The sequence below is a fragment of the Mya arenaria genome, chromosome 13 (assembly GCF_026914265.1).
Source record: "Mya arenaria isolate MELC-2E11 chromosome 13, ASM2691426v1".
NCBI classification, from domain to species: Eukaryota; Metazoa; Mollusca; class Bivalvia; order Myida; family Myidae; genus Mya; species Mya arenaria.
The window spans coordinates 21673300-21687139 of record NC_069134.1 but is presented as its reverse complement, the minus strand read 5'-3'; the positions used below and the strand labels follow the sequence as shown (position 1 = coordinate 21687139).

At 37.7% G+C, this 13840-nt stretch overlaps 1 long non-coding RNA gene across 1 annotated transcript; it reads right to left on the bottom strand.

Annotated features, from left to right (window-relative positions):
- Positions 1-2066: 2066 nt before the first annotated feature.
- LOC128214770 (uncharacterized) lies at positions 2067-12879 on the bottom strand. Its single transcript, XR_008257970.1, has 3 exons — positions 12804-12879; positions 2429-2544; positions 2067-2164 (listed from the first exon to the last, which is right to left on the bottom strand). It is a non-coding gene; the product is annotated as an uncharacterized LOC128214770 (long non-coding RNA).
- Positions 12880-13840: the final 961 nt, after the last annotated feature.

The following is a 13840-nucleotide window of genomic DNA, read 5'->3' as shown; positions in this document are numbered from 1 at the left end:
ATCTTCATGTCAAGTTTGATGACCATAGGTCCGGGAATTGTTGAGTTATCACTCGGACAAGCTTTGGTCTTCCAACAGACCGACCGACATGTGCAAAGCAATTATATAACCCCTCTGCTTCGAAGGGGGGCATAATTAAACTAGATGTTCACTGAAAACTGATACTTCAACTCATGCATTTAGTGACATATAAATTTCTACTGTCTACTATATAAGAAAATAAAATATGGACAATCAGAAAACCTTTTTTCAGCTTACAGTCACACTGACCTTGACCTTTGACCCACTGACCTCAAAATCAATAGGGTTCATCTGCTGGTCATGACCAATAAGCCTACCTAGTATGAGGTCCCTGGGTCAAAGCGTTCTCAAGTTATTGATCGGAAACCGTTTTTCATGTTAAGGTCACACTGACCTTGACCTTTGACCTCAAAATCAATAGGGTTCATCTGCTGGTCATGACCAATACACCTACCAAGTATGAGGTTCCTGGGTCAAAGCGTTCTCAAGTTATTGATCGGAAACCGTTTTTCATGTTAAGGTCACACTGACCTTGACCTTTGACCCACTGACCTCAAAATCAATAGGGTTCATCTGCTGGTCATGACCAATACACCTACCAAGTATGAGGTTCCTGGGTCAAAGCGTTCTCAAGTTATTGATCGGAAACCGTTTTTCATGTAAAGGTCACACTGACCTTGACCTTTGACCCACTGACCTCAAAATCAATAGGGTTCATCTGCTGGTGATGACCAATACACATACCAAGTATGAGGTCCCTCGGTCAAAGCGTTCTCAAGTTATTGATCGGAAACCATTTGGTATTCCGACCGACCGACCGACAGACAGACAGACCGACCGACCGACCGACCGACCGACCGACCGACATGTGCAAAACAATATACCCCACTTTTTTCAAAAGGGGGCATAAAAATTCACATTCACCAAAAGGCTAGCCCCATAAATATACAGGGAGACACCTCTACGGTGGTACCAAAAATATGTATGAAGCTCTAAATACACATTTTACACAGGAGTGGTCCTATGAATAAATATGTATTTTACACCCGAGGACAGCCCTTAAAAATTATTATGGAGATTTACCGTGAGTGGCACCAGAAATTAACCTGGGCAATACTCCGCGGCTCAATCCATAGTCAAGGGACTTCTTTGAGTAAAACCCATGTGTGGCAACATCAATTAATATATGGGCATACCCCATGGGTACACCCATAGGTAAAAAATGAGCTGGACCTATGAATAAATATGTATTTTACACCCGAGGACAGCCCCTTAAATTATTATGGAGATTTACCGTGAGTGGCACCAGAAATTAATCTGGGCAATACTCCGCGGCTCAATCCATAGTCAAAGGATTTCTTTGAGTAAAACCCATGTGTGGCACCATCAATTAATATATGGGCATACCCCATGGGTACACCCATAGGTAAAAAATGAGCTGGACCTATGAATAAATATGTATTTTACACCCGAGGACAACCCCTAAAATTATTATGGAGATTTACCGTGAGTGGCACCAGAAATTAATCTGGGCAATACTCCGCGGCTCAATCCATAGTCAAAGGATTTCTTAGAGTAAAACCCATGTGTGGCACCATCAATTAATATATGGGCATACCCCATGGGTACACCCATAGGTAAAAAATGAGCTGGACCTATGAATAAATATGTATTTTACACCCGAGGACAACCCCTAAAATTATTATGGAGATTTACCGTGAGTGGCACCAGAAATTAATCTGGGCAATACTCCGCGGCTCAATCCATAGTCAAAGGATTTCTTTGAGTAAAACCCATGGGTGGCACCATCAATTAATATATGGGCATACCCCATGGGTACACCCATAGGTAAAAAATGAGCTGGACCTATGAATAAATATGTATTTTACACCCGAGGACAACCCCTAAAATTATTATGGAGATTTACCGTGAGTGGCACCAGAAATTAATCTGGGCAATACTCCGCGGCTCAATCCATAAGACATATCTCTAAAAGCGATGGCTCCATAAATAAATAAGGTACCATAAATAAAGAGGTTCCTGTGAATGGCCCAATGCAGTTTTAATTCTGGCAATGTCACCGGCTGGTGGTTGGATAGAGTTCTGTTGACACACGCTTCCAAGATGACACAGTTCAATTTGTCTGTAAAGAAAAGATATCAATCATATTGGATCAATATGCAATATTCTTAAAAAATGAAAAACATTGTAGGATTTTATATATAAACTAGAAATGCGCTATGTGACGAAACCAGGTTGTAATGATAAGCTTTCACAATGAAAACATCTTTGAAAACAAGACAGGTGAAAATCAGTATGGTTGAATTTGAAGTACAAATTTTCAAAACAAGTCATGCTTCTTTTTGCAGAAATGTTGTTTCTGAGATTCTTTGGGTACAGTTCTTACCGGCTATTAATGTTTAAGTCAGTAGGACGGCTGCTGCAGGTATCTAGATGTTGTCACGGTTGGACCTCGAGATCATTGACTCCAACAATTAAATACAGCGCCTCCCACCGGTGGTCCTATAAATAACAAGAGATGTTAGTGAAACATTTATGCCCCCTTGGGAGCCAAATTGTTAGTAGGATTTGGACACTTAAATAAAATATGGACAATCAGAAAACCTTTTTTCAGCTTACAGTCACACTGACCTTGACCTTTGACCCACTGACCTCAAAATCAATAGGGTTCATCTGCTGGTCATGACCAATAAGCCTACCTAGTATGAGGTCCCTGGGTCAAAGCGTTCTCAAGTTATTGATCGGAAACCGTTTTTCATGTTAAGGTCACACTGACCTTGACCTTTGACCCACTGACCTCAAAATCAATAGGGTTCATCTGCTGGTCATGACCAATACACCTACCAAGTATGAGGTTCCTGGGTCAAAGCGTTCTCAAGTTATTGATCGGAAACCGTTTTTCATGTAAAGGTCACACTGACCTTGACCTTTGACCCACTGACCTCAAAATCAATAGGGTTCATCTGCTGGTGATGACCAATACACATACCAAGTATGAGGTCCCTCGGTCAAAGCGTTCTCAAGTTATTGATCGGAAACCATTTGGTATTCCGACCGACCGACAGACAGACAGACCGACCGACATGTGCAAAACAATATACCCCACTTTTTTCAAAAGGGGGCATAAAAATTCACATTCACCAAAAGGCTAGCCCCATAAATATACAGGGAGACACCTCTACGGTGGTACCAAAAATATGTATGAAGCTCTAAATACACATTTTACACAGGAGTGGTCCTATGAATAAACATGTATTTTACCCCAGAGGACAGCCCCTAAAACTAGAGCTGTCACAGGAGTGACGAATACCCCCAAATGCCGCCTGGACACAGGAATGGCAAACCAATGAAAAGAGGCCATAACTCCAAGGTTACTGCACATTGCATCTTCTTTTATCATGCATGTATTGTTTGTCCGGAAACCGTTTGTCTATTTTCGTAACAGTGCACAAAAACCTTTACTCCACTGGCCCCATTTTCAATCACAAGCATTGTCTTCACAGAGGCTGCCTATACAGCAAGTTTCATCACAATATCTCATGCCCAATTAAAGTTATGAAGCAGAAACCATTTTTCTATTTTTAGTAACAGTGACCTTGACCTTGGCCCCACCAGCCCCAATATCGAACCTCACCTGTATCTTCTGATGTTACACCTGTGTACCAAAAAATGTTCAAATCTGTCAAGCCTTTCATGAGTTATCGTCCGGAAACCATTATTCTATTTTTAGTAACAGTGACCTTGACCCCACCAGCCCCAATATCGAACTTGATCTGTATCTTCTGATGTTAAACCTGTGTACCAAAAATTGTTCAAATCCGTTTAGCCTTTCATGATTTATCGTCCAGAAACCGTTTTTCTTTTTTTAGTAACAGTGACCTTGACCCCACCAGCCCCAATATCGAACTTGACCTGTATCTTCTGATGTTACACCTGTGTACCAAAAAATGTTCAAATCTGTCAAGCCTTTCATGAGTTATCGTCCGGAAACCATTTTTCTATTTTTAGTAACAGTGACCTTGACCCCACCAGCCCCAATATCGAACTTGATCTGTATCTTCTGATGTTACACCTGTGTACCAAAAATTGTTCAAATCCGTTTAGCCTTTCATGAGTTATCGTCCAGAAACCGTTTTTCTTTTTTTAGTAACAGTGACCTTGACCTTGGCCCCACCAGCCCCAATATCGAACTTGACCTGTATCTTCTGATGTTACACCTGTGTACCAAAAAATTTTCAAATCTGTCAAGCCTTTCATGTGTTATCGTCCGGAAACCGTTTTTCTATTTTTAGTAACAGTGACCTTGACCTTGGCCCCACCGGCCCCAATATCGAACTTGATCTGTATCTTCTGATGTTACACCTGTGTACCAAATTTTTTTCAAATCTGTCAAGCCTTTCATGACTAATTATCCGGAAACCGTTTTTTCTATTTTTAGTAACAGTGACCTTGACCTTGGCCCCACCAGCCCCAATATCGAACTTGACCTGTATCTTCTGATGTTTACACCTGTGTACCAAAAAAATTTCAAATCTGTCAAGCCTTTCATGAGTTATCGTCCGGAAACCATTTTTCTATTTTTAGTAACAGTGACCTTGACCTTGGCCCCACCAGCCCCAATATCGAACTTGACCTGTATCTTCTGATGTTACACCTGTGTACCAAATTTTTTTTCAAATCTGTCAAGCCTTTCATGAGTTATCGTCCGGAAACCGTTTTTCTATTTTTAGTAACAGTGACCTTGACCTTGGCCCCACCAGCCTCAATATCGAACTTAACCTGTATCTTCTGATGTTACACCTGTGTACCAAAAAATGTTCAAATCTGTCAAGCCTTTCATGAGTTATCGTCCGGAAACCGTTTTTCTATTTTTAGTAACAGTGACCTTGACCTTGGCCCCACCAGCCCCAATATCGAACTTGACCTGTATCTTCTGATGTTACACCTGTGTACCAAAAAATTTTCAAATCTGTCAAGCCTTTCATGAGTTATCGTCCGGAAACCATGAAAACTGACAGACGGACCGACCGAACGACCGACCGACAGACAGACAGACCGACCGACCGACCGACCAGCTCACTCCTATATACCCCCTCAAACTTCGTTTGTGGGGGTATAATTATTACGGAGATTAACCGTGAGTGTTACATATATGATGATAACGTTCATTGTAGAATTACATGATCATTCAATAAGACAATTACACTATACCGTAAACAATTGTTTTCCATACAATATATACCTTTTCCTAGCAAACCTTTGAAACACAAAGGTTTGCCTTAAAAAAATGCGAGTGTCTGGTTTTGCGAGTTGAAAGTTTAAGCACTCATAAAAATTTGACAGCATCAATTAAAGTTCAAATCGATCCCTGAATAAGACAATAATAATTCAGGGTTGGAATTTAGACTTGCCAAATGCGAGTGACATTTGCCAATTGCGAGTGACTTTTATTCAAGCTCGCAAAATTCTGCGAGTGGCTTTTTCAAGACCACAAAATTTTAAAAGGAAAGTAGAATATCAATCATCGGTGATAAATTTAGCGCTTTCCAACACTATATGTAAACCCCATCAACCTTTGAATACATCCGCCCAACTTTCAAAGTGAATAGACTTGGATATAATTTATAGTCCAAAACATCCACACTATATTTACTGTTGCTTTTATTTATTTTAAATTGATATTGTTATTGTTTAAATACTTATAGACATAACGAAATCTGTAGCATGCTTGCCGAAAGGGTATTACCCGATAGCGAAGGTAAATATACCCCCCACACCCCCAGGGTTTTTTCTGTAAAAAGGGGACGGGGCCTGGAGCGGGAACATTTTGCGACGTTTTAGTAAAAAAAGGGGAAAATGGGAATGTTTAACTTTTTATTTTACTTTCATAAATCTTATTATATTTGATCCCCACATTTCAAGTCTATCTTTTTCTTTTTTTCCTGTTCTTAAACTCCTCCACTTAATTACCCTCCGCACTACTTTTATTTTTTTTATTTGGTGGGGAGATTACATGTACCTCAGGCTATCTTTCACAATCAAAACTTCTAGACAGTTGGACATTTTTGCTCCATGGTTCCGAAATTTCAGGGCCACTAGATTCAACAGAATGTTCAGGATCTTGCGGGACTGGGGTTTGACATCATCCAAAACAGAATGATGAGGTTCAAAAAGTTCAGACTCGGTAATATTTTGTGTGCTAATGGATTGACAAGATGTACCTGCTGACTTACAGTCAATGAAGAAAGAATCAGTTTTCCGAATATTTTTTGTGTGATTTTTGTTCTTGAAATACTTCCAGTAATGCAGTTCTAAGAGCACACGAAATTGAAAAAGAATACGGTATGTTGTCAGTGATTTTTTTACTAAATATTTGACGCCAAATATCAGCCTTTTCACAATCGCCAAAAACCGCTAAATTCACAAAAATATGAAGAAAAATTCACAATTCCCAAGAGCTACTTGTGAACAAAGTGTTTTTCTATTAATCGGCGTAAAAACTGATAAAAGTTGTGTAAAACATTGAAGATTTAAGTGGAAATATTTACCGATCAGCGACTGCGAATTCGCATTCATATAGAATACCGTATGACACCTTTTATCGATACCCGATCAAGTAGACGCACTCTCCTAAGTAAAGCGCTGGCCGTAAAGTGCTCGGTCACGCAGAGCAAAATGACACAGCAAAATTTGTAAACAAATTTGAGATTTATCGGCAAAATGTCTAGAAATGGCAAGTATTACCGGTATCAGAAAAAAGTAATAAAAGATCCACCCTGCCGGTACACCAACAATATTTGCCGCCTTTTAACAGACGACATTGATCTGTAATGCACTATTGTGTCTATTGTAAACACGGCCCCCTCCCCCAGGTCCGGGGCATAGCTGGGACTTTGACTTTCAGTCCAGCCAACCCCCGGTAAAATCCCCGCCCTGCGAGAACAAACTGATGGTTAAACCCCGGCCAAATGCCCCCCCCCCCCCCACCCCAGAGACTCTATATAAGGCCAAATCTCCGCTAAATTTGGCGCTATGGCAAAACCACCGCTGTCATCCGGCCCTGTGGGGCAACCTGGAAAGTAATCCGGCTATCCCCAGTATACCCCCGGACCTGGGGGGGGGGGGGGGGGGCGTGGTTACAATTGACTGGTGCATAACTCTTTGCATTTAAAAAATATGCAATTATCTAAGTTTCATTGATGTCTATTTTCATTTTAATGTCTAAACTAAATCAGGCTGTATGTACGAGTATAACACAATTGTATTTCAGTATTTCAGAAATAAGATTTTAATGTTTTGTTAATTTTTCACAATTTTGAACTTTAAGAGGAAAATGTGATATTTATCTTATCTCCTGATAAAAACGTTCAATCACGTTGGGTTAATAAATGGGGTACTATATTGGTTTAAAACGGAAATAACGTCTGATGAACACATAGTAATCTATGACTTCATCTTACTGGAGACCATTATGATGTCACAATTAAAGAGAAACAGTTTATATTTTTGTTGTTATTCCTTCTGCTGTACTTGATATCACCTTTATATGTATTCTTCTTACAAACAGTAAGAGAATGATCCATGATTCTTTGGTCTGAAATTATTCCTAATACAGTTCATTTTTGCAATGCATGCATGTAGTGCAGGGAATAGCATCGCTTTTATGGTAAGCATAAAATCACTTCAATAGGTCTGTGTTTAGTACTGTTTACACGGGAAATATTGAAGATTTGAATTTGCTGTACAGTTTCCGACTAAAGAAACACACGAGAATTGGACATTGAATTATTTGTTTTCTAAAGACAATATAGTTATACCAACATAGCGCACACCATTTTAAAGGTAATTGACTCCTCTTTTCATGTCACTTATTTTAAAATGGATTGTTTATATGTTGGTTGAGAAATTTGCATAAAACTGAACATGAAATCAGGTAAGTTTGAGTTACATACCTTGTTCCCTTTTTGTATATCAAAGACACTAAATATCATCAGATGTGTTGTTTATCTCATTTTATGTACCCAAAATGGTTTTAATCAGCATTTTAGTGACAAACAATGATTCAGATGCTTGTGCTTTTAAAATGCTGTACTGCTCTTTCATCTTCCCATTTGCATTGTCCAAGTCATACGACAGCTAATTGTGTATTCGTGTAGTGAGCAGACGACTTGTTTATTCATAACCGGTCATTCTTTTAATCCGATAATTAGGAAGAGTCAAATAGGTAAAATCGGCAGGAGGCGGAGCTATTGAATGCCAGCCAATCAGAAAATACATTGAGAACTCGTTCATTCAATGATGAAAGTTCGTAAAATGCGATAGAAAATGTGAGGGGATGGTGAAAAATGTTGTCAAGCACAATTAAATATATGAAATTAATTGTTAATTGTATTTTACAGACGAGACTCGCAATTTTAAACATTGTTGATTTGAAGCAGACGGTCACTGCCGATTTTTAAACACAGGAAAAGTGGCGCTAACACCATCAAATACATCACTTTTTCAGTAAATGTTTTGAAAGTTTATTTGTCAAATATTCATGATGAAAATTTCTTTGTAACCCACAAAAATATGTTGATGCTTTATCTAGTGTTTACCTATCATGTCCATGATCTTGTCAAAATTCGCTGAAACCGCCATTTTGTCACTGAGTGAATTTCAGAGTTATTTTATCAATGTTCTATGTTTTATAAGTGAATTTTTAAGAAAGGGCAGTGATTTTTATTGTCATTTTATTCTTAAACATCAGCATATTAAACATTATTTTATCAAAGACAATTAAATAACAGCCAGGCTGAATGTAATATTCGTACCCAATCCTGAACATACGTATTTGTTTTTTGTGTATTTATTATATATTTGATTGCTTCAATTGTTATAACTGTCTTTGTTTTTTTCTTCATTTTAAATGATGTTAAGGAGAAATATGAGACATTGCACTAAAGAAGACTGCAGACCAGTACATACTATACCACAGACAAAAAGACAAATTTTAATTTTGATATTAAAACAAACCCTTCTAAATTTTGAAAAAAACAACACCATTTTGTTCAAGTCTGAAAATCATGGAAAATGATTTAAATTGAGTATGAAAACAAAACAAATTCTAGGGTGACACCCCCCCCCCCAAAAAAAAACCTTGTGACAGGGGTGGACCCCTCCAACAACAGGCCACAATCGCCCCTACACGACTTATGTAGCTTGCCCTTTTCAAATCTCCACCCTGCCCTTTTCAAATCCTGGCTGGAGCACTGGCTTAAATAACAAAAGAAGTTCATTTGTTTGCTTTGTTCACCAGGAAGTACTGTATGGCGAACTAATGCGCACCCAGGATAGATGCATAATATGATCAATTATTACCATAGCAAAGTTATGCAGAATTCTATACCTTGCTTATAAATGCGCAGGTGTCTTGGAAAAAGCATGTTGTACCTTTATGTTAACAAAATAAACTGGAAAATCCTGTTTATAAACGTGTTTCTGTTCATGGGACGTTGAACGGAAATACCGCAAAACGTTCTGGTGTGAAACTACGCCCGTCAAAACACCGTAATTGTATGACAATCAGCATCTGTACCAAACGCATGTATATTGTACAGGACTTACCAAAAGTATTGCATGCATAGTTTAAAAATATGGTAAAGTATAAACAAGATTTACACAATGCACATACAAAAGAGAATTTGATATAAATTGGAGGACTTTTGCATTCCTATGTGAGCAAGTTCTGATGTACCAGCCTTAGACACAGAAATTGTAAGTTATAATTTTTGTATTTAATATTTCATATTCTATGTTTTAAGAATTGCCAACATATCTACTATACATGAGTAGAAATGTTACATTTGTTCTCATTGTTCTTATAACTGTTTAAGAATTAGATGGCATCTTGTGGCTGCAAGGAGCACGATGAATGGGTGAAGGAGAGTTATGAGAATTGCAAGTAAAGAAATTAATAATTCAGTATATGATTGAAAAAGGACACATCACAAGACACTCAAGAAATGTAAATGACATTTGTGCATACGAAATGTAGAATAGGATGTCTAAACCACATGCAGGCAAAAAAACTAAAACTTGACAGTGTTGGTGACTTTGTTGACGATAAAAAACACCCCGTGTGGCCAATTTCTGTTCATACAATTTTTCCAGAGTAACGTGTAAATGTACTGTAGCCACTGAATTATACACGCATACACATATATAATGGGCATTTAAAAATGTTTTTAAAATTTCAATTAAGTTTATCATTTGCCGAGATAAATTGTCCAATTTTTTGGCTAGGCCTGTACACATTTCACGGATGCTGCATTTAACGACATCACCGCAAACAATTTATGCCAATTGTCTAGATTGAAACAAAAACTCACTGAAATATCACAAATTTTTTCATGTTTTGTGTCGGTTGAACGTGAAAAACTGTAAGTAAATGTTTTTTCTCAGAAGCCTGCGCATTTATGAGCAAGGTATAGAATTCTGCATAACTTTGCTATGGTAATAATTGATCATAATGCATCTATCCAGTGGGTGCGCAATAGTTCGCTGTTCAGTACTTCCTGGTGAACAAAGCAAACAAATGAACTTCTTTTGTTATAAATATTGCCTGATCGGACAATAATTGCTCTATGAAGCAATATTGCTTATCTTGCAAGTTTCACCAGACTGTTAAACTTGTTTGCTAATAAAAGACATAACAGTTTAAGGATGTCATTGTTTATCGTTGAAAGTAATGAAATTCTGCAATAATAAGTGAGGTGTTGACTGGGCCAAGACTGCTTGCTTCAATTACCGGATTATTTGTTGTTGTTGCACCAGCAGAATGCGCTTCATTTATGACAGTGACAGAATTGATTATCATGCAATCATGGGCGCCACTAAGGTTATTTTAAGAAAGTATTTTAGAAAAAGAACGTTGTCGCCATAAATTCGCCAAATTTGAAAAGATGTAGCAACTTAAACGATTTTTTAACAAATTGCGACAATGGTGATTGCCAGCGGGAACCCTGCCTAAGTAAAGCCCATTCCTAGCTACAATAATGAGCGATCAGGGATACTTTTTTTTATTATTTTGACATTTCTTATGTATCCCTGTAATGCTACAACTCTCTACCATTTAACAACGGGCGAAATGATATACTGTTATAATATGCATTGATGTTGAATAATAATGACAAAGTTGTTCAATTTTTATCCGACAGTGATCTGAACTGGATTTAATTTGTCATTAGAGTTGTTATTTTCACATTATTATATTATGGGTCACGAATACTGTTATACATGTACACAACCAGTCAGATTTGTCCCAGATTTACAGATATCGAGATAATTGATAAACAATCGACACTTGTAAGTGTTTTATGATAACTTAACATGTTTTTTGGGCATACTGACATAACTTAGTATGTGTTTAATAGTGGGCAATAATATTTTTGTAGAAATTTGAATTTATAACGGAGATAATTTCAAAATTGTGGCCGCGAGGATTCTCTGCGCAAGGACCCCTTGCTACTTTTTGCTGGGATGGTGGATGTCACGAGTCTGCCAAATTAAAAAAAATCGTCAAAAGACTCTTTGACGGCCATTTAGGTGGACTAAGCCCTAGTCCACCTAAATGGCCGTCAACCAGTCTTTTGACAATTTTTAGACTATGGCAGACTGGTGACGTCCACCATCCCAGCAAAAAGTAGCAAACGGGCCTTGCGCAGAGGATCCTCGCGGCCACAATTTTTAAATTATCTTTGTTATAAATTCAAATTTCTACGAGAATATCATTGCCTACTATCAAATACACATTTATTTATGTCATTATGCCAAAAAAACATGTTCAGATACCATAATGCACTTACATGCATCGATTGTATCCATTAATCTGTAAATCTAGGACAAATCTGACAGGTTGTGTACATGTATGAAACGGGGTAGAGGATTTCGAATATTTTGGTCGTTAATAGGCTCGTTTAAATAACACTATTAAAATGCAACCATTTCAATGCGCTGAACGCTAACGTGTTTGATGGGTCAAGTTGGGAGAAGTTGATGATGATGATGTTCGTGATGATGATGATGATGATGATTAGGTATCACCATTTTTGAACACTGTTGCGTTGCTCTGCACAATACATAGAAAAGGGAGGATAACTGTGACTGCGCACAGGGTTAACCATCATTGACGGATGGGTACAAATTTATTCGATAAAAATCAACATGTATATAAAATGGTGGACTCCTACGCTCATTTCGTGACCCAGAGTATATTTATGTGAAAATAACGACTCTAACGACAAATCCAACCCAGTTAAGATCACTGTTAGGTACATTTGTAACAATTATATCATTATTAATCAACATCGATGCATAATATTACTATATATTCTTTCGTCCAGTGTTAAATGGTAGAGAGTTGTAGCGTTACAGGGATACACATGAAATGTCAAAATAATAAACAAGTATCCCTGATCGCTCATTATTGTAGCTAGACTAAGCCCATTCCATGCTATTTTTGAGCGGAGACAAAAGCATCACTTTCAGCCGGCAAAAGGTAAAAACACAGCCCATTTCCACAGCTATTCCCAGACCTGTGGGGGGGGGGGGGAGGCGTTGTTACAAATTACTGGTGCATTATTTGAACTAGTTTGCAAGTTCCGAGCCCAGCACGTGATAATTGGGGTGTTGCAACCAACAACAGGTTACTGCAAGTCCACCTCGGCGCAATAGAATCATATGGGAAAATAGCCAAAGAAAGAAAACAAACAAATTCTTACCACATACATGCACTCTCAATAGTTATTTAAAGGTGAATTGAAAGAAAATGATCAATAGAAATGGCGCACATTTTTTTTTAAGATTCCCGGATGTCATCATGTGATCGAACAGTCAAAACGTCCGTGACAGAAATGGTCAAACTCAACTAGGTTACAATACTTAGTTATATCTTGCTTCCATTTTTTTCCCTTTTGATTGTTAAACCAATGAGCGGACAGTCTGATAATGTCTACTTGTAAGCTGGTATTATGCCAGATTACGGTGCAAGAACAGTGACATGTAGTATTCGACAACCTTTAGTTTTTTCTCCTTATCTAACACTATATTTTGCAGTAATGTGGATTTCGCAATTTCCTAAACAAAATGCGTTTTTTAAGTGAACATATTAAAATTTGAGCATTTTTTTTTTGACAATTTTGTACTATAGTGATATACCTCATACAGGTGGATTTTTTACATAAATTTAAGGTCCAGAATCCTCAGGTTCTTAAAATGGGGAAATAAGGTTATTCCTACCTACCTGTCCCTTTTATTTCGAGCTGTTAGTGTAAACAAAGATACAGATATATTTATAATAATTAACATTTGTGACTTGTCATCACACTGCACGAAGTGTCTAGAATATCAGGAAATACAATTGGGCCTAAAAGGTAAGATTAAAATGATTGAATATATCACAGGACAACAGGGGTGTGTCTAGGTTTCGGTAAATAGTACGGATAACAGAAATTTATAATAGTTTGGTAATGTGGTATTTAAATTAATGCAAACAAAACAGACCCTTGACAAAACATGCACATTAAAAATGTATAATTTTTTATTCAAAAATATATAAAATCATGTGCATGGATAACTTTATAAACAGCCACCCTGTCAACTGGAAGCACCCGCACACAAAAGCTGCGAGTTTGAGAACTCTGGTCACGTGCAGAGATTTTTCCATGGCGCCCAAAAAACTGAGTTTTTTCCTCCATTTCCAACTAAGCTGTGCACCCTTTACGTAATAGAGTAGTAACATTTATATCATAGTTCTATG